At 38.8% G+C, this 21,546-nt stretch overlaps 1 protein-coding gene and 1 pseudogene across 1 annotated transcript in view; both read left to right on the top strand.

Moving 5' to 3' along the window:
- Positions 1–21,546, top strand: part of ATP10B (ATPase phospholipid transporting 10B (putative)) — a 389,291-nt gene that overhangs the window by 52,017 nt on the left and 315,728 nt on the right. The window contains exon 2 of the mRNA XM_070793948.1: positions 6,822–6,887. The gene's annotated coding sequence lies outside the window, so the exon portion shown is untranslated. The remainder of the gene's footprint in view (positions 1–6,821; positions 6,888–21,546) is intronic.
- Positions 11,463–12,657, top strand: LOC109561309 (peptidyl-prolyl cis-trans isomerase-like 3 pseudogene; annotated as a pseudogene).

Raw genomic sequence — 21,546 nt, 5'->3', positions numbered from 1 at the left:
GATCTTAATTTCTTTCTCTCATACTCTGAAGTACTCATGTGCCTTCTTTCATATGACTGGGCTTCCCTGGTGGCTCAGTAGGTGAAGAATATGCTTTAATGCAAGAGATCTGGATTCAGTCCCTGGTTCAGGAAGATCTTCTGGTGAAGGGAATGGCTACGCACTCCAGTATTCTTACCTGGAGAATTTCATGAACAGAGGAGCCTGATGGGCTACAGTCCATGGGTTACAAATATGAATATCAGTAAGCAGAATCATCTACGTGGTAGATAAGAAAACTACAAGAAGTGCCAGTGACATTCAACATGTATATCCACAATGACACCTATTTTAATGAGTATCTAGTTAGGTTTTGTCTACCTTGACAGGTTGGATGGTTTGCTCTACCATTTCAGAAGCAGTACTTTCTCTTCTGTCTGGCTACAGGTTTAATTGTGTCTCCCCCAAATTCATGTGTGAGGTCCTAACACCCAGTACCTCAGGATGTGACCTCATTTGGGAATAGTCATGCAGATGTAATGAAGCTTTGATGAGGTCGTTCTGAAGTAGGTGAGCTCCCAAGCCGATAAAACATGCTGTTATACAAAGTTGAGATATGTGTGTAGAGACATGCGAGCAGGGATCTAGGTGATGGGTCTATAGACCAAGGCACATCCAGGTTTGCAGCAAAATACTGAAGCTATGAAAGGGGCATGAACCAGATTCTTTCCTCACAGCCCTCAGAAAGGACCAACCCCGCTAACAGCCTGATCTGGGCTTTTAGCCTCCAGAACTGTGAGACTATAAAGTTCTATTGTTTAAGCCACCCACTTGCAGTACTTTGTTATAGCAGCCCTAGCAAATTCAAAACTCTCTCTTTTTCCAATCTCATTGCAGGAGTGAAGGCTTGGAAACAGCATCACTTTACTTTCTAAAAACTACTGTTCCTTGCTGAAATAACAAACCTCACCCCCTATTATTTGATATACCACATGCACAAATGTACACTCGGAAGAGTCTTCTGGCAATTTGAAGAAAATATGGTCTTTCTATTAAAGAAATTGCCATTGATTTGGGTATAGTTATTTTTACTGATGAGTTAATGATAATTTTATATGATTTCAGGGACAAGTAAAAGGTTTGTCTCTTTAATATCTTCCTCTCACTAATCCTTTTTAAGTTGCTTTTCCCATTCTAGTATTCTATGGTTTACTGCATTTGTAGCAGTTTTTGTTTTGCCTTGATGTTGCTTCCCAGTTCTATACCAGTTATTTGCAGGAGATTTTTAATGAAGGAGGTGCTAGGAAAAATTTTAAATGGAAGGTTTTGTGAGTAGGCTTGTTCAAACTTTTCTTTTTTTTAATTGAAAAAAGAGGCAAGTATACAACTATTTTCTGTCCCACAGGCACTGTTTCCTTGAAATTAGACATTTGTATGATTTTTATAGTTAATCCTTAACTATAAAAGCTCTCTTAACTTCTCTTAAACAAATAGAAAGTGAGGGTGAACTGATAAATGATGGTATCCTAGGAGATGAATTTCATTGTCTGTTTCTCATATTGATAGGAGAAACGAGGGCTATTAGAGTATTTGAGCTTACAGTTGGGTTGGGTACAGTACAGTGATAATGAAATTGCCATTGAGCACTCATTATGCCAAATATGTATATACACACACATTTTATATATATATATATATATATATATATATATATATATATCCAGAGAGAGAGAGGGGGCGGAATTTATAATCATGTAAAGTAGCTATTATTTCGCTTATTTTTCAAAAGAAACTTAAGGCTAAGAGATTAAGTAGTTTTACAAGGTCAAACAACCAGGGAAAGTGGCAGAAGTGAAATTAGAACCAGGTCAGTCTGTGTGAATCATTTTCAGTGAACATTCATAATTTCACTGACTCCTAGTGGTTAATACATATTTAACTCTTACAGGAATCACTTGGCTTCCCTGCTTAATTAATGCAATTGAATAATTATAGATTGGGTGGGTAATAATATATCCCTGGCTTTATTAACTAATCAGGGCCCCCAAATCTTGATTCTCTCAATCTGTATAGGTATTGTGGTGTGAACTCTAGGATTCTCCTCACCAAGCATTCCTGGAAATTTAAATCCATGCATAAAGATTGAATCCCAATAAAAGCTAGCTAGTCCTTACTAACCTGTGGGTCTTAGAAAAAGTCATTTACTTTCCCAAAGTTTAGGGCAGTATCATGTAGTTGATTTGTTGAGGAGAAAAAGATTTCTTTATAAGCATGATAATTCAATCTCTGACATTCAGATTAAAGAGACACACATGAGTAAAACAGATTTTAGATGGTGTGTTTTCATTAGGATATGAATTTGTTATCATATGCTTATATGCCTTAAAATGGGGTTATTGGAAAAGATGCAGTGTTTTGGTGGGGTTTTGGTGTACATGTTTTTGTCTAAAGAAAATTATAAACTTCATAGCAGTGGTTTCAACAAGTAAAATGTTGAATGCAGATAGGGAATGAAGTAAAGCCTCACTGTGTTTACTTGTAAATTTAAGTATGAGAAAAAGAGTAAATGGGATCAGATGAAACAATTTTCCCTGAGAAAATAACCATCTAGTCAACATGTTTACATTGATTGGAATGCCAAAAGAACTTGAGCAAAAAGTCAAATAGGCACTCTTTCTGTGTAAAATTAGCTGCTATTCCACCCCAGATGTGATGATGTTCTGCCTGCTTCTCCTGATGTGGAACGGTTGTTGTTGGTTTTGTACGGAAGCTTAGAGAGCAGGCCAGACACATCTGTGCAAACCAGGCTCAACACTCTTCTAGCCTGTGATGCTCGGGATTTGGTTGCATTTCATAGTTCTTAAATTTATCACCCTTGAGCTCTGTTAAATGACATGCATTCAGTGAAATAAAAACCAAAGCCATAAAGTGTACTTGAGAACCTCTAATATGAGAAGTTCACAAATCAGATCTAATCCCTTGAATCTTTTTGTCACAGGATTATATCTGATTTGTGAGCTCCAATACATTGGCCCCTGATACAAAGAGTCAACTCATTGGAAAAGACCCCAATGCTGGGAAAGATTGAGAGCAGGTGGAGAAGGGGGTGACAGAGGATGAGATGGTTGGATGGCATCACTGACTCAATGCATATGAGTTTGAGCAACTCCAGAAGCTAATGAAGGACAGGGAAGCCTGGTGTGCCACAGTCCATGGGGTCATAAAGAGTAGGAGATGACTTAGCAACTGAACAACAAAATATGAGGAGTAATTTTAACCTTGAAGTTTAAGATGCAATCAATTATATATTTCTTTATAAATTTAATGATAGCATTTGGAAATTAAATATCTCATTAAAGGTGCATATCAAGTGTAAGAGGTACCACTATTTCACAAACATTAGAATATGAAAAAATGAGTAATAGAGCTTTGATCTTATGAAACTAATCTGAATGGATCATTCTCACAGACTTTCTTGGAGAAAGTAAGATACCAAGGGTAGTGGAATATTAGTCACTGCTGAAGTTGATGGTAAATCAGACATGGACCTCTCATCTATACTCTCATCCTATACTTAGTTGCAATGGAGAATTGTGGGGAGAGCCATTTATGGACATACAGTTGGGGAGTTTCTGTATGATGTTACTGATGTGATTGCAGAGATGGGATTTGTACCCTGCACAGGCACTAGAGGTCAAGGCAGATCCTGGAAATCAGAAACAAGACTCACAAGATAACAAAGTGAAAGAGACAACAAACAGAAGAGGCAGTGAAGGGACAGCAAGATATGGGGACTGCTGACTATTGAGGAGTAATAAAATGGAGGAAAATTCTGGAGTTGTTGAACAAGGTTTTGAAAGTCTTTCCCAAGGCTCTTTGTATAAAAAGTGTCCTTAGCAAACATTTGGTGCCTGGGCTTTTCTTCCTGTTAAGGCACAATCTGAGATACCCTCACATCTGATACTTCTGCCTCCGCCATCCTATTAAGGAGATGCAACAAGGAAATATCAAATTGAATGCTTGAAACTACTAAAAATGTAAACTGCTCCTGGATCAAAGTCCCAGGAGACACTTTATATTCCACTCTTTATAATCGTGGTTTGAACATTCCAACCTTTAGCCAAACCATGATGCTAAAGATGACAGCTAAATTATCAGAAAGTCCATTCTCCATTACCTTTCTCCTTCCATATCTTTAATAATAGAAGAATATTAAAAGATAATAGAAATAAGACATAGATTTATTTGGGCCCCTGTGAGCAAGTGAATAATAATATGAGATTTACGGGCCTTAGACACATCTATACAAAAGGAGAGTTTGAGGAGTCTTAGAAGATTTTAAGAGGAGTTTTTGTCCATATATCTGTAGTAACTGTATGTAAGTCCACTGCTAACTTAATGTAAAATAGTCAAATTTCACTTCAAAGAGGAGAAAATGAAGTTCCTTTCCCTGGTCAGTCTATTGACAAATATTTATAGATTTCATATACTAAGCTCAGGGTGATGATACAGAGACTGTGCAAGAAGCAACATGTAATTTCCCCAGAGAAGCTGCTTAAATTTCAGTTGAAAAGAATACTATGCAACAGTTTACGTTCCAAGCAATCTGTAACTAGTACTTAAACTGTGTTTGTGAAACAAGCTTTATTCCTTGTTCATGTATTATTTGTCATTCTGTTCTACATCATCCTCACTCTACAACTCTTGACTGACAACAGCTCTGCATTTCAGAAGGTTGGTGGTCATGTTAACAAGGACTGAACATGAGAAACCACACACATGAGCTTAAGTGCTTCCACCATGGGTCACTTCCACTCTTGCATCACTGTCATGGCCATGCATTTCTTTAAGGCATGGGAAAGGGCGATCTTCATAAATGCCCAAAAGTACAGGAGGACTGGTGGGCTTCCCAGGTGGCACTAGTGGTAAAGAACCCACTTGCCAATGCAGGAGACACAAGAGATAACGGGTTTGATCCCTGGGCCAGGAAGATTCCCTGGAGGGGGGCATGACAACCCACTCCAGTATTCTTGCCTGGAGAATCCCCATTAACAGCGTAGCCTGGCAGGCAGCATAGCCCTACAGTCCATAGGGTTGCAAAGAGTCAGAAGTGACTGAAGCAACTTAGCACGCATGCACAGGAGAGATGACTATTGGTGACCAGCAGCAATGAGCACCATAGGATGTGATCACAGAAGCAGAGAGAACAACAGGGAGCAGGCAAGAAAAGATGTAGCCTGGACTCAAACAAGAGATGGAAGAAATGAATAGATTTTAGAGAAAAGTAGCAGTCACAGAGAATTCTGTATCTGCTGGCAATCTGTCTTAATGTCTTATTCTTAAAAAAAAAAAAAAAAAAACAGCTAAACAAACAATCAAAATAATCAGGCAAAATGGAGAGATGTTGGTCAAATGGTACAAACTTCTACTTATAAGATGAAGAAATTCTGAAGATTGAACTTACAGCATGGTGACTATTGTTAATAATATATTATTAATTACTTGAAAGTCACCAGGAGAGTAGATCTTAAGTGTTTTCACCACACACACATAAAAAGGTAACTATGTGAAGTGATGGGTGTGTTAATTGGCTTGGTTATGATTATCATTTGTATATGTATATCAAATCATTTTGTGTACCTTAAATATATACAATTTTTATTTGAGGTACAAGGTCAGTTGTACCTCAAAACTATAAAAAAATATTATAAAGAATCCAAAAGGAGATGGACAAATGAAAGCAAAGAAATATGGGAAGGCTTCTTGGGAAAAACATAAAAATTGTCTATCAGTAAAATCAGCGTTCACAAATATGTGCATTTTCATTTTGTGCTTGCAAACTGCAGCAGATGCTATTTCTGCTCTTTATTTTATTGCCCACAAATAAGCTACTTTTTTATGGCTGTCATAACAATGGTTAATCTGTATTTAGAGTTCAAAGAGTACCACACCCTCTACATGCATTACCTATGAATTAGGTAATGGTGCTTTCCACATTATAGATGAGGTCATTAAGTCTTACTGTGTATACTAATTTGACTAAGACCAGCCAACCCACTCTTGTATTCTTGCCTGGAGAATCCCAGGGATGGGGGAGCCTGGTGGGCTGCCGTCTGTGGGGTCACACAGAGTCGGACACGACTGATTGAAGTGACTTAGCAGCAGCAGCAGCCAGTAAGAACCCAGAACTGTTTAACCAAATAGCCCTGTCTCCTAACTATGATCATACTCCACCTCATTGATCTCCAATGAAATTAGACAGGTGACAATTTCTTAACAATTTGTGCTTCATTTAAATCTGTGGTTATTCCAGAGTGACATTGGAGAAACTTAATTTTACCAGATGACAAAATTTGAGCTATATTCATGAAATTCTCAGACATAATAACCAAAGTTCATGTCAATTGAAATTAAGAAAGAAAATCTGAATGATAGAAATTCCACTGAAGTATAAGGAGAATGGGGAATATGTGCTATGAAATCCCAGAGCAAATGACAAGCCATTCTGGAATTTGTGGCATTCAAAACCTCAAACTTTGAAAATCAAAATTGTGGAACAGCTTATAGTCCATGTTGTCTTTCAACTGAGACTTCATAATGTGAATAACACTGTCAGTGTGTGGTGATAGAAAGGTGATGACAGTAGCCTTAGCACAAACCAAGCTAATTATTGTATGTGTGCAAAGAATGAGAATGAGCATTCATTGAATGCCAGACACTGTGCAGAGAATATAAAATATTGTATGTTGAGTGTGTATAAAAGTAATTATTATGATGTAAGCCATAGGAAATCAATCTTTCATCTCCTGAAATGAGATTTTTCTTTATCTTTGTCATTACAGAAATTGACACAAATTATTTAAAAGAAGAAAAGCAACACCATTACCATAGTTGACTTCCTGTGTTTGGTAAGCTTCTGTTTTTAGATATTTCCTTCCATATTGTTTTATTTTAGAAGTATGTTTATAATATATATTTGTTAATACATGTTTATAACATATATTTGTTGCTTGTGCGTGTTTTTAAAATCCCTGACTTCTTTTTAGATAATCCTCTTTTCTGTGAATAATATATTCAGTGGTTTAAAAGACGTTAGCACAGAGAATGTATTGATATGTGAGCTGGTGGAGTTGGGTACCCAATCCAGAATGAACCAATCAGAGGTTTTCCTGAGACTTTGGCAAGATAAAATGTGTCAGGAAAGACTTTCTAATGAGGCTTTTGGGTTGAGTTAGTGTGAGTCTGGAGTTTCCAAAGGCCACCTGGCCACCACATGGAGAAAGCCAGCTTAAAACATGCAATTGGAGCCCTTGAGTCTCTGGACATTCCAGTTCTGTGAGCCAGTACATTTTTTATTTTTTGCTAAAGTAGATAGGTAGAAAACAGTTGGGTAGGAAGACAGTGGTTGTGGTGACCACACTGAGACAGTGTGAAGTGGTAAAAGTACATTTGATTAGAAGTTACAAGATAGTCCTGGTGGTAACCTTGACTCATGACCCTACTTAACTTCCCTGAGTCTTTGTCTCCTTTATCTGTGATATGCTAATATTGGATTACTTAAAACCTAAGGCCTGTTTCATCTGAAGTTGTTATTCCAAGTTCATTGCTTTAACTCTATTTTGTTTATCCATTCTATGTACTGTTCAATAGTTTACATCTGCTAATCCCAGACTTCCAATCCATGCCTCTCCTACCTATCTGCTTGGCAACCACATCTGTTCTCTATGTCTGTTGAGTCTGTTTCTGTTTTGTAGATAAATCCATCTGCATCTTATTTTAAATTCTACATAAAAGTGATATCATGGTATTTGTCTTTCTGTGTCTGATGTGGCTTAGTATAATAATTCTGGGTCCATCATACTTCTACTAATGGCATTTCTACTAATTCACTCTTTAATGGCTCAGTAGTATTCCATTGTGTATATGTACTGCATATTCTTTATACAATTATCTACTGATAGATATTTAGGTTGCTTCTCTGTGTTGGCTATTTTAAATAGTGCTGCTACGAACATAAGGATGCATATATCTTTTCAAATTACAATTCCTGGCTATATGCCCAGGAAAGGGCTTGCTGAATCATATGGCAACTCTATTTTTAGTTTTCTTAAGAAACCTCCATATTTTTTTCCATAGTGGCTGCACCAATTTGCATTCCTACCAACAGTGTAGGAAGGTTCGTTTTTCTCCATACCATTTCCAGCATTTTTCATTTGTAGACTTTTTAATGATGGCCATTCTGACTGGTATGGGGTGGTGACTTATTATAGTTTTGATCTGCATCAAAAATAAAGATGAAACCTCACACTAAGACTGAAAATTGAAAGATGTGATTATTACTTATTGGATACAGGCATAAAAAGACTAGTGCTGGATTCTGATTGCTAGAATTTTATTAAGGATTTTTGCATCTATGTTCATCAGTGATATTGGCCTGTAGTTTTCTTTTTTTGTGGCATCTTTGTCAGGTTTTGGTATTAGGGTGATGGTTGCCTCATAGAATGAGTTTGGAAGTTTACCTTCCTCTGCAATTTTCTGGAAGAGTTTGAGTAGGATAGGTGTCAGCTCTTCTCTAAATTTTTGGTAGAATTCAGCTGTGAAGCCATCTGGACCTGGGCTTTTATTTGCTGGAAAATTTCTGATTACAGTTTCAATTTCCGTGCTTGTGATGGGTCTGTTAAGATTTTCTATTTCTTCCTGGTTCAGTTTTGGAAAGTTGTACTTTTCTAAGAATTTGTCCATTTCTTCCACGTTGTCCATTTTATTGGCATATAATTGTTGATAGTAGTCTCTTATGATCCTTTGTATTTCTGTGTTGTCTGTTGTGATCTCTCCATTTTCATTTCTAATTTTATTGATTTTATTTTCTCCCTTTGTTTCTTGATGAGTCTGGCTAATCGTTTGTCAATTTTATATATCCAACAACACATTAAAAAGATCATACACCATGACCAAGTGGGCTTTATCCCAGGGATGCAAGGATTCTTCAATATCCACAAATCAATCAATGTAATATACCACATTAACAAATTGAAAAATAAAAGCCATATGATTATCTCAATAGATGCAGAGAAAGCCTTTGATAAAATTCAACATCCATTTATGATAAAAACTGTCCAGAAAGCAGGAATAGAAGGAACATACCTCAACATAATAAAAGCTATATATGACAAACCCACAGCAAACATTATCCTCAATGGTGAAAAATTGAAAGCATTTCCCCTAAAGTCAGGAGCAAGACAAGGGTGCCCACTTTCACCACTACTATTCAGCATAGTTTTGGAAGTTTTGGCCACAGCAATCAGAGCAGAAAAAGAAATAAAAGGAATCCAGATTGGAAAAGAAGAAGTAAAACTCTCACTGTTTGCAGATGACATGATCCTCTACATAGAAAATCCTAAAGACTCCACCAGGAAATTACTAGAACTAATCAATGAATATAGTAAAGTTGCAGGATATAAAATCAACGCACAGAAATCCCTTGCATTCCTATACACTAATAATGAGAAAATAGAAAGAGAAATTAAGGAAACACTTCCAGTAACCATTGCAACGAAAAGAATAAAATACTTAGGAATATATCTACCTAAAGAAACTAAAGACCTATATATAGAAAACTATAAAACACTGATGAAAGAAATCAAAGAGGACACTAATAGATGGAGAAATATACCATGTTCATGGATCAGAAGAATCAATATAGTGAAAATGAGTATACTACCCAAAGCAATTTATAGATTCAGTGCAATCCCTATCAAGCTGCCAATGGTATTTTTCACAGAGCTAGAACAAATAATTTCACAATTTGTATGGAAATACAAAAAAACCTCGAATAGCCAAAGCAATCTTGAGAAAGAAGAATGGAACTGGAGGAATCAACCTGCCTGACTTCAAGCTCTACTACAAAGGCACAGTCATCAAGACAGTATGGTACTGGCACAAAGACAGAAATATAGATCAGTGGAACAAAATAGAAAGCCCAGAGATAAATCCATGCACCTATGGACACCTTATCTTTAACAATGAAGGCAAGAATATACAGTGGAGAAAAGACAATCTCTTTAATAAGTGGTGCTGGGAAAACTGGTCAACCACTTGTAAAAGAATGAAACTAGAATACTTTCTAACACTATACACAAAAATAAACTCAAAATGGATTAAAGATCTAAACATACGGCCAGAAACTATAAAACTCTTAGAGGAGAACATAGGCAAAACACTCTCTGACATGCATCACAGCGGGATCCTCTATGACCCACCTCCCAGAATATTGGAAATAAAAGCAAAAATAAACAAATGGGACCTAATTAACCTTAAAAGCTTTTGCACATCGAAGGAAACTATTAGCAAGGTGAAAAGACAGCCTTCAGAATGGGAGAAAATAATAGCAAATGGAACAACTAACAAACAATTAATCTCAAAAATATACAAGCAACTCCTGCAGCTCAATTCCAGAAAAATAAATGACCCAATCAAAAAATGGGCCAAAGAACTAAATAGACATTTCTCCAAAGAAGACATACAGATGGCTAACAAACACATGAAAAGATGCTCAACATCACTCATTACCAGAGAAATGCAAATCAAAACCAGAGTGAGGTACCATTTCACACCAGTCAGAATGGCTGTGATCCAAAAGTCTACAAGCAATAAATGCTGGAGAGGATGTGGAGAAAAGGGAACCCTCTTACACTGTTGGTAGGAATGCAAACTAGTACAGCCACTATGGAGAACAGTGTGGAGATTCCTTAAAAAACTGGAAATAGAACTGCCATATGACCCAGCAATCCCACTGCTGGGCATACACACCAAGAAAACCAGAATTGAAAGAGACACGTGTACCCCAATGTTCATCGCAGCACTGTTTATAATAGCCAGGACATGGAAGCAACCTAGATGCCCATCAGCAGATGAATGGATAAGAAAGCTGTGGTACATATACACAATGGAGTATTACTCAGCCATTAAAAAGAATACATTTGAATCAGTTCTAATGAGGTGGATGAAACTGGAGCCTATTATACAGAGTGAGGGAAGGGAAGGGAAGTCGCTCAGTCGTGTTCGACTCTTCGCGACCCCATGGACTGCAGCCTACCAGGCTCCTCCGTCCATGGGATTTTCCAGGCAAGAGTACTGGAGTGGGGTGCCATCGCCTTCTCCGATGAAGTAAGAGTGAAGTAAGCCAGAAAGAAAAACACCAATACAGTATATTAACTCATATATATGGAATTTAGAAAGATGGTAATGACAACCCTGTATACGAGACAGCAAAAGAGACACAGATGTATAGAACAGTCTTTTGGACTATGTGGGGTGGGGGGATGATTTGGGAGAATGGCATTAAAACATGTATAATGTCATATAAGAAATGAATCACCAGTCCAGGTTTGATGCAGGATACAGGAAACTTGGGGCTGGTGCACTGGGATGACCCAGAGGGATGGTATGGGGAGGGATGTGGGAGGGGGGTTCAGGATGGGGAACATGTGTACACCCGTGGCAGATGCATGTTGATGTATGGCAAAACCAATACAATATTGTAAAGTAAAAAAAAAGTAGTGCTGTATTAACAAGCAGCCCCTCTAGAGCCCTATCCTATCTCGAGGCAACACGGTTTTCTGCACTATCTCTGCCCTGTGGCTATTAGGGGGCTGCCACAGACCTCCACCGAAGGCTCAGCTACCCACGCAGGAATCTAATTCTCCCAAGACTCACCAGTCCCAGGACTCCGCGAGTGCTACTTCCGCTCCTGCTTGGAACTTCCTCGTGTTGTGCAAGTAGGCGGGACACAGAGCCGGGAGGAAGAGAGGCTCCTTTTTGAACTTCTCTCAATAAACTCTGAGAAAGTAACAGTGCTTCCTGAAACCATCAAGAAAGAAAATGTCGGTGACATTGCATACAGATGTAGGTGATATTAAAATAGAAGTCTTCTGTGAAAGGACACCCAAAACATATGAAAATTTCTTGGCTCTTTGTGCCAGTGATTACTACAATGGATGTATATTTCATAGAAATATCAAGGGTTTCATGGTTCAAACGGGAGATCTGACAGGTACTGGAAGGGGAGTTAACAGTATCTGGGGCAAGAAGTTTGAAGAAGAATATAGTGAACATCTTAAGCACAGTGTTAGAGGTGTTGTATCTATGGCTAATAATGGCCCAAATACCAATGGATCTCAGTTTTCATCACCTATGGGAAGCAGCCACATCTGGACATGAAATACACAGTATTTGGCAAGGTGATAGATGGTCTGGAGACTCCAGATGAACTGGAGAAGTTACCTGTAAATGAGAAGACATATCAACCTCTTAATGATGTACACATTAAGGATATAACTATTCATGCCAACCCATTTGCCCAGTAGCTATAATAGACCTGGACAAATACTTGGCAAACTATTCAAGGAACAAACCTATTATGGTTTACTCAGTTTTAAATGGAGAAGGCAATGACACCCCCACTCCAGTACTCTTGCTTGGAAAATCCCATGGACAGAGGAGCCTGGTGGGCTGCAGTCCATGGGGTCGCTAAGAGTCAGACATGACTGAGCGACTTCACTTTCACTTTTCACTTTCATGCATTGGAGAAGGAAATGGCAACCTACTCCAGTGTTCTTGCCTGGAGAATCCCAGGGACGGGGGAGCCTGGTGGGCTGCCATCTGTGGGGTCGCACAGAGTCGGACACAACTGAAGCAACTTAGCAGCAGCAGTGCTTGTTCATATATTGTGACCAGTGCCATATATTGACAAGTGAATCTTCCTACTTACCTACTAGTCTACTTACCTGTCATCAGCTGATTTTACTGCCAGCATACCCAGATATTAACATGTGGGTTTCACTGAAAGTGAATAGCCATCATTTGTAAGCTCTGTAGATATCACATATCCAGCTATGTGTCTCTCTTAGAAGATCCTAGACATACACAAAGATGTTTGTGTGACTTGTAAGCAGTTTTGCTTTTTATTATTAGCCTAGACTGGTGCCTCCTTAGCAGTTCATTTCCTGGGAACCTCTAGTTAATTTGCCATGTAAGCAGAGAGAACTTGAAAATGTAATAGCTATGTCAGAAAGTTTGACAATCTAAAATTTGCAACTTTCAGCTTCTAACATTCTCCCCTAAATCTGACCAATGATGTATTGAAATTAAATATGCTTGAAAAATTTTATACAGTTTCTCTTTTCCCAATTATGCTTTAAAAGAGAACTTTTGCTCCTATTTAGAATAACGAAATGCAAAAGTCCAATCTGTTGTATATTGGCTGATCCAGTGGAAGGAGCACTGGGCTAGAATATTAATTACCTCTGTCACTTTTTTGTGGTTGTACAATTAAAGTAATTTCCTGATTGTTCTTGCTCCAATATTTCCCTTTAATGATTCATTCTAACTAGCATCAAATATATTTTCAAAATTGACAGGTGTCTCCCAATCACCATCCCAATTAAAACCCTCCCATGGGCTGCTTACTGCCTCTAGAATTAATAATAATTGCAGTAGTAACATTAATAATCATGCGAGCCAACACTCACTGGATTTACTCTATGCTAGATACTGTGTGATGTACTTTATATGTACTTCCTTAATCTTCACAGTAACTGAAGTTCATGGGTGTAGAAACTGGGGTCAAAAAAGTTAGGTAATTTACCCAAGATCACATAGCTAATGTGTGATGTAACTAAGACCCAAACTCACATCTGTCTGACAAAAGTTCATTCTCTCAGTCATGATATTATTCTGCCTCTTCTTCTTAATGAAAGACAGACTCCTTGGCCAGTCTTTCCTAGAATGGAAGCCTTTCATTTGTTCATATAACTCTTTATTACTCTTTGATACATACTCTTTTCTCCAGCTCAGTTTCCTCTTTATTCTTTTTTAAAAGTCATATTCCTTCTTTCCCAATTTTGACCAAGTCCATTGTTCTGTGTCTGGTTCTAACTGTTAAATGAAAAACTTTGGTTTTTTCATTTCTCCAAACTTTTCCACTTTTGCTCTTTCTTTTCACTTCTGTGTATTGCACCCATCCTTGGCATCCTCAGTCATTCAATGAACAGGTCATTATTACTAAGCGCCCGCTGGTCAGTGACTATTCCTGTCTTCCATAAATTCCCTGAGTAGTGGGAGTATCAAATAGGCACGGGGGATCCATTCCATAATGGCAGTAGCTGAAAAAGATAAAAGCAGCCCTATTCCAGAGCCTAGTACTTAAAAATTATTGGTAAAGAATCAAATTCCTAATGATCTCATTGAATCTCATAGCTTTAGAAATGAGCAATCTTATTCCACCAGGCACATTATACGCTGCTTGAGTATTAAACAAAGCCCTATTTTTCTTTAGTATCACTTTTTGGTAGGAAACCAACTTAAAGGTTTTAAGTCCCATCTACTTTTTCTAAAGAATTTCTGTGTGGTGTGTTTGCATTAACTAATATGACTGTCTAGATTTGTGCTGTTGTTCAGTCACGAAGTCGTGTCCAACTCTTTGCAACCCCATGGACTGTGACACACGAGGCTTCCCTGTCCTTTGCTGTCTCCCAGAGCTTGCTCAGACTCATGTCCATTGAGTCAGTGATGCATCCAACCATCTCATCCTCTTGTCACTCCCTTCTCTTCCTGCCATCAGTCTTTCCCAGCATCGGGGTCTTTTCCAATGAATTGGCTCTTCGCATCAGGTAGCCAAAGTTTTGGAGCTTCAGCTTCAGCATCAGTCCTTCCAGTGAATATTCAGCATTGATTTCCTTTAGGATTGACTGGTATGATCTCCCTGCTGTCCAAGGGACTCAAGAGTCTTCTCCAGCACCACAATTTGAAGGAATCAGTTCTGCACTCACGCTTCTTTGTGGTCTAACTCTCACATATGTACATGACTACTGGAAAAGCCATAGCTTTGACTAGAGGGACCTTTGTCAGCAAATGATGTCTGTTTTTTAATATGCCATCTAGGTTTGTCATAGCTTTTCTTGCAAGGAGCAAGCATCTTTTAATTTTGTGGCTGCAGTCACCATCCACAGTGATTTTGAAGCCAAGGAAAATAAGTCTGTCACTGTTTCCATTGTTTCCCCACCTATTTGCCATGAAGTGATGGAACTGGATGCCATGATATTAGGTTTTTGAATGTTGAGTTTCAAACCAGCTTTTTTACACTCTTTTTTCACCCTCATCAAGAGGCTCTTTAGTTCCTCTTCACTTTCTGCTATTAGTGGTATCATCTCCATATCTGAAATTGTTGATATTTCTCCTGGAAATCTTGACTCCAGCTTGTTATTTATCCAGCCCAATATTTTGCTTGATGTATCTGCGTGGAAATTAAATAAGCAGGATGTCAATATAAAGCCTTGACGTATTACTTTCCCAATTTTGACCAAGTCCATTGTTCTGTATCTGGTTCTAACTGCTGTTTATTGACCTACGTACATATCTGTGTGTATACTTGCAAATATATTGACAGTTATTGTGCTGAGGGATAGGAGCTCTGTAATTGTTGCTGTTGTTAAGGATCCAGACTAACAGCCTCTGATGGGTGTGTGACATTTGATAAATATCGTCTTTGGGGATAGAAATAATGATTTCTGCCTTTTTTACTTCATAGAATTCTTCAGTTCAGTTCACTTGCTCAGTCGTGTCCAACTCTTTGCAACCCCATGAACCACAGCACGCCAGGCCTCCCTGTCCATCACCAACTCCTGGAGTTTACCCAAACTCAAATCCATCGAGTCAGTGATGCCATCCAGCCATCTCATCCTCTGTCATCCCCTTCTCCTCCTGCACGCAACCCCTCCCAGCATCAGGGTCTTTTCCAATGAGTCAACTCTTCACATGAGGTGGCCAAACTACTGGAGTTTCAGCTTCAACGTCAGTTCTTCCAATGAACACCCAGGACTGATCTCCTTTAGGATGGACTGGTTGGACCTCCTTGCAGTCCAAGGGACTCTCAAGAGTCTTCTCCAACACCACAGTTCAAAAGCATCAATTCTTCAGTGCTCAGCTTTCTTCACAGTCCAACTCTCACATCCTTATATGACCACTGGAAAAACCATAGCCTTGACTAGACAGACCTTTGTTGGCAAAATAATGTCTCTGCTTTTTAATATGCTGTCGAGGTTGGTCATAACTTTCCTTCCAAGGAGTAAGCATCTTTTAATTTCATGGCTGCAATCACCATCTGCAGTGATTCTGGAGCCCAAAAAAATAAAGTCAGACACTGTTTCCACTCTTTCCCCATCTGTTTCCCATAAAGTGATGGGAACAGATGCCTTGATCTTAGTTTTCTGAATGTTGAGCTCTAAGCCAACTTTTTCACTCTCCTCTTTCACTTTCATCAAGAGGCTTTTTTAGTTCCTCTTCACTTTCTGCCATGAGGCTGGTGTCATCTGCATACCTGAGGTTATTAATATTTCTCCCAGCAGTCTTGATTCCAGCTTGTGTTTCTTCTAGCCCAGCATTTCTCATGATGTACTCTGAATAGAAGTTAAATAAGTAGGGTGACAATATACAGCCTTGACGTACTCCTTTTTCTATTTGGAACCAGTCTGTTGTTCCATATCCAGTTCTAACTGTTGCTTCCTGACCTGCATACAGGTTTCTCAAGAGGAAGGTCAGGTGGTCTGGTAGTCCTATCTCTTTCAGAATTTTCAACAGTTTATAGTGATCCACACAGTCAAAGTCTTTGGTACAGTCAATAAAGCAGAAGAAGATGTATTTCTGGAACTCTCTTGCTTTTTCGATGATCCAGAGGATGTTGGCAATTTGAACTCTGGTTCCTCTGCTTTTTCTAAAACCAGCTTGAACATCTGGAAGTTCACGTTTCATGTATTGCTGAAGCGTAGCTTGGAGAATTTTGAGCATTACTTGTGTGTGAGATGAGTGCAATTGTGTGGTAGTTTGAGCATTCTTTGGCATTGCCTTTCTTTGGGATTGGAATGAAAATTGACCTTTTCCAGTCCTGTGGCCACTGCTGAGTTTTCCAAATTTCCTGGCATATTGAGTGCAGCACTTTCACAGCATCATCTTTCAGGACTTGAAATAGCTCCACTGGAATTCCATCACCTCCACTAGCTTTGTTCATAGTGATGCTTCCTAAGGCCCACTTGACTTCACATTCCAGGATGTCTGGCTCTAGGTGAGTGATCATGCCATCATGATTATCTGGGTCGTGTAGATCTTCTTTGTCCCATTCTTCTGTGTATTCCTGCCACCTCTTCTTAGTATCTTCTGCTTCTGTTAGGTCCATACCATCTCTGTCCTTTATCGAGCCCATCTTTGCATGAAATGTTCCCTTGGTATCTCTAATTTTCTTGAGGAGATCTCTAGTCTTTCCCATTCTGTTGTTTTCCTTTATTTCTTTGCATTGATCGCTGAGGAAGGCTTTCTTATCTCTCCTTGCTATTCTTTGGAACTCTGCATTCAAATGGGAATATCTTTCCTTTTCTCCTTTGCTTTTCATTTCTCTGCTTTCACGGCTGTTTGTAAGTCCTCTTCAGACAGCCATTTTGCTTTTTTGCATTTCTTTTCCATGGGGATGGTCTTGATCCCTGTCTCCTGTATAGTGTCACTAACCTCCGTCAATAGTTCATCAGGCACTCTGTCTATCAGATCTAGTCCCTTAAATCTATTTCTCAATTTCACTGTATAGTCATAAGGGATTCAATTTAGGTCATACCTGAATGGTCTAGTGGTTTTCCCTACTTTATTCAATTTAAGTCTGAATTTGGCAATAAGGAGTTCATGATCTGAGCCACAGTCAGCTCCTGGTCTTGTTTTTGTTGACTGTATAGAGCTTCTCCATCTTTGGCTGCAAAGAAAATAATCAATCTGATTTTGGTGTTGACCATCTGGTGATGACCATGTGTAGAGTCTTCTCTTGTGTTGTTGAAAGAGGGTGTTTGCTATGACCAGTGTGTTCTCTTGGCAAAACTCTATTAGCCTTTGCCCTGCTTCATTCTGTATTCCAAGGCCAAATTTGCCTGTTACTCCAGGAGTTTCTTGACTTCCTACTTTTGCATTCCATTCCCCTATAATGAAAAGAACATCTTTTTTGGGTGTTAGTTCTAAAAGATCTTGTAGGTGTTCATAGAACCATTCAACTTCAGCTTCTTCAGCATTACTGGTTGGGGCATAGGCTTGGATTACCATGATATTGAATGGTTTTCCTTGGAAATGAAGGGAGATCATTCTGTTGTTTTTGAGATTGCATCCAAGTACTGCATTTCAGACTCTTTTGTTGACCATGATGGCTACTCCATTTCTTTTAAGGGATTCTTGCCCACAGTAGTAGATATAATGGTCATCTGAGTTAAATTCACCCATTCCAGTCCATTTCAGTTCACTGATTCCTAGAATGTCGACATTCACTCTTGCCATCTCCTGTTTGACCACTTCCAATTTGCCTTGATTCATGGACCTGACATTACAGGTTCCTATGCAATATTGCTCGTTACAGCATCGGACCTTGCTTCTATCACGTCACATCCACAACTGGGTGGTGTTTTTGCTTTGGCTCCATCCTTTCATTCTTTCTGGAGTTATTTCTCCACTGATCTCCAGTAGCATATTGGGCAGCTACTGCCCCAGGGAGTTCCTCTTTCAGTATCCTATCATTTTGCCTTTTCATGGGGTTCTCAAGGCAAGAATAATGAAGTGGCTTGCCATTCCCTTCTCCAGTGGACCACATTCTGTCAGACCTCTCCACCATGACCTATCCATCTTGGGTAGCCCCACACAGCATGGCTTAGTTTCATTGAATTACTTCATAGAATTATTATGTTAAGCCAATTAGTTAACTGACATCAAAGACTTTATGAAGTATATATCAGTGATTCTTACGGTGTGGTCTGAGGACCCCCTAGGGGGTTCCTGTGTCAGAGTTCAGCCAGAGGAACAGAACCACTAGGTTTTAAACACACACACAGACACACATACATATGCACATACGCACACATACACACACATATAGAGAGAGAATTTATTGATTTATTGCAAGGAATTGGCTTACATGATTGGTGGCTAGCTATGCAAGTATGACATTCATAGGGAAGGCCATTAGCTGGCATGCTAGAATTCTCAAGTATGAGCTGAAACTGCTGTTTATAGATGGCGTTTTTTCTTCTTCTTCTGAGAAGACACAGCTGTGTTTCCAAGTCCTTTCAACTGACTGAATCAGGCCCTATTTTGGATGGACTCATTATGGACTTTAGTCACGCCTACAAAAATACCTCCACACCACCTAGACTAGTGCCTGGTTGAATAACCAGACACTGTAACATAGCCAAGTCAACACATAAAGCTAACCACAGTTCTCAAAGCTCTTTTAGGGGACCCTCGAGTGTTCCCCTTTATAACTAAGTATAAGGCTGGATTTTCTTCGTGTATTTCAAGCAAAACAACATGATGCAACAGAACGAATGGATAAATGCATATGAAAATGCAGATGTCCTCTATGAATCCAAACAACTAATGAGATTTAGAAAAGTTCTCACTAGTTATTTTAAAGAAATGAATAAATAATTTGGATTTTTCTAATTTTAAATTTCTAAGACAGTAAGTGTAGATGGTTATAGCAAGCATAAACAAAAAAAAAAAAAACCCTAAATAATTTTTAAGAATATAAAGGAATACTGGTTCACAAGCTTCTTTTGTGACCTTCTAATGACTTGATCTGACAGTATAAAATACCTATTTCAACTTTGTTCCTCACTTTCAACATCAGTATGCAGTATTTTATTCTAAAACTAATTTTGTATAGATCTCAGTACATTATGCCTACCAAGTTTCTTTAAGTCATGGTCAAAATATTTATTTGGGAACTATTTTATTCATGTTTTGTATATGAAAAATTATTAAGTTATCAAAATGGGTAGGACAGGAATTGTGGTGGCTTTCCATCCCAGTGGGTTAACAATGAGTTATTTTTTACTATTTAGTCACCTTTTGAGTAACCAGAAAAATGAAAGAAAAAGAAAAACAAAGTCATCCAAAAGTCATAATTGTGATTAACACAAACATAGCCAAAAGATGGTGCAAAACTGACTGAATGAAAACCAGTCTAGGCAACACTGCATACATTGCAAAAGACACTATCATTATATAGGGTCACCCTAAAGAGGAAAGTAAAAAAAGAGTATGCTTTTTTAAGACAGAAGTTGCAAGCTAAGATTGTGACAAGGACCAGGCAGGTAATGTAACCTCCAGAAGCAATTCAGCTGAGGAATGGGGCTGCTCATGCCCTGTCCAGGCAGCACCATTCAGCAATGGATAGCTTTTGACTGATGAGAAACAACCCACAGTTGTCAGTTCTTTGGCTAGTTGAGTTCCACACAAAAAAAATCTGTACTATTATGAGAAGCATCCCAATGTTTAACACTGCCAATGAATCTAAAATTTAAGTCTGTGCAGGCCAAATGAAATATTTGTGCAGGTAATTACCACTCTGTTGCATCTGATTTAGGAACACTACATATCACATAAATTACTTGGTGACAAATGACCAAGAAGTCATCATCCACTGAGGTTTTCTGTAGTTACTGGTGTTTTTCAGCTGAGCCTGCCCTTGCCCCCTCAATACTTCTTACTATAAAGGCTTTTCATCATTATTTTGTCTTTGCTTTTTAAAATTATTTCAGAAATCAAACTAATTGCTAGCGACCCAGCCTAAGACTTCCTACTCCTACAAACTGCTCATCTTTAGAAGTTTGTTCAATAACTATCCAGAGAAAGAGCAAAGCCTAGGTTGGGGAAAGGTAAACAAGACTCACCAGCTCATTTAGTCCGTGATTCAATTCTGTGGTTAGCTTGACCCAGCACCTCGGGAATTTAGGGAACAATTTTTAGGTTTTTTTTTTTTTCTAATTTAAATTTACTTCATTTTATTTGGAGGATAATTGCTTTACGACGTTGTGCTGTTTTCTGCCACACATAGACATGAATCAGACATAGGTAAACATATGTCTCCTCTCTCATGAACTTCACTCCCACCCCTCTAGATTGTCACAGAGCACCTGATTTAAGCTCCCTGCTCAGAGAACATTTAAGGCAGAATTTCTCAACCTCAGCACTATTGACATTTTGGGCCCAGTAATTCTTCATCATAAGAGGATGTTCTGTGCAGTGTCAGATGTTTATCAGCATCTCTGGGCTCTATTCACCAGATGCCAGTGACTTCCCTATCACACAGTATGATGGTCAAAGATGTCTCCAGATAGCACCAAAAGTCCTCTGTGGGTGGGGGGAGGGGGGGTGGGGGGGAGGGGATTGGGCAAAGTCGCCCCTTTTTGAGAATACTGATTTAGGAGAAGTGTCCATGCCTGGCCCTTGAGGGTGTCTTACCTCTTTCTCAGGCTGCTTATACTGTATTCTTCCCAAGGGGAGAGCTGGTAAATGCACTGTATTCCATCATGTTACATCTCCAGAGATGTAACTGTCCTGGGCTACTGCCCTGCGGTCCATCCCCATACCTCAGTCCTGAAGGCACTAGTTTCATGGCTAGTCTCTCCTGCAACTAACTCCTCCTCATGATCTTGTTATTACACAGTACTTCTTCCAACCCTTGCTCATTAGTCCTCAACCAGTGTTGCA

The sequence above is a fragment of the Bos indicus genome, chromosome 7 (genome assembly GCF_029378745.1).
Source record: "Bos indicus isolate NIAB-ARS_2022 breed Sahiwal x Tharparkar chromosome 7, NIAB-ARS_B.indTharparkar_mat_pri_1.0, whole genome shotgun sequence".
NCBI lineage: Eukaryota > Metazoa > Chordata > Mammalia > Artiodactyla > Bovidae > Bos > Bos indicus.
This window is presented reverse-complemented; position numbering and strand designations above follow the sequence as displayed.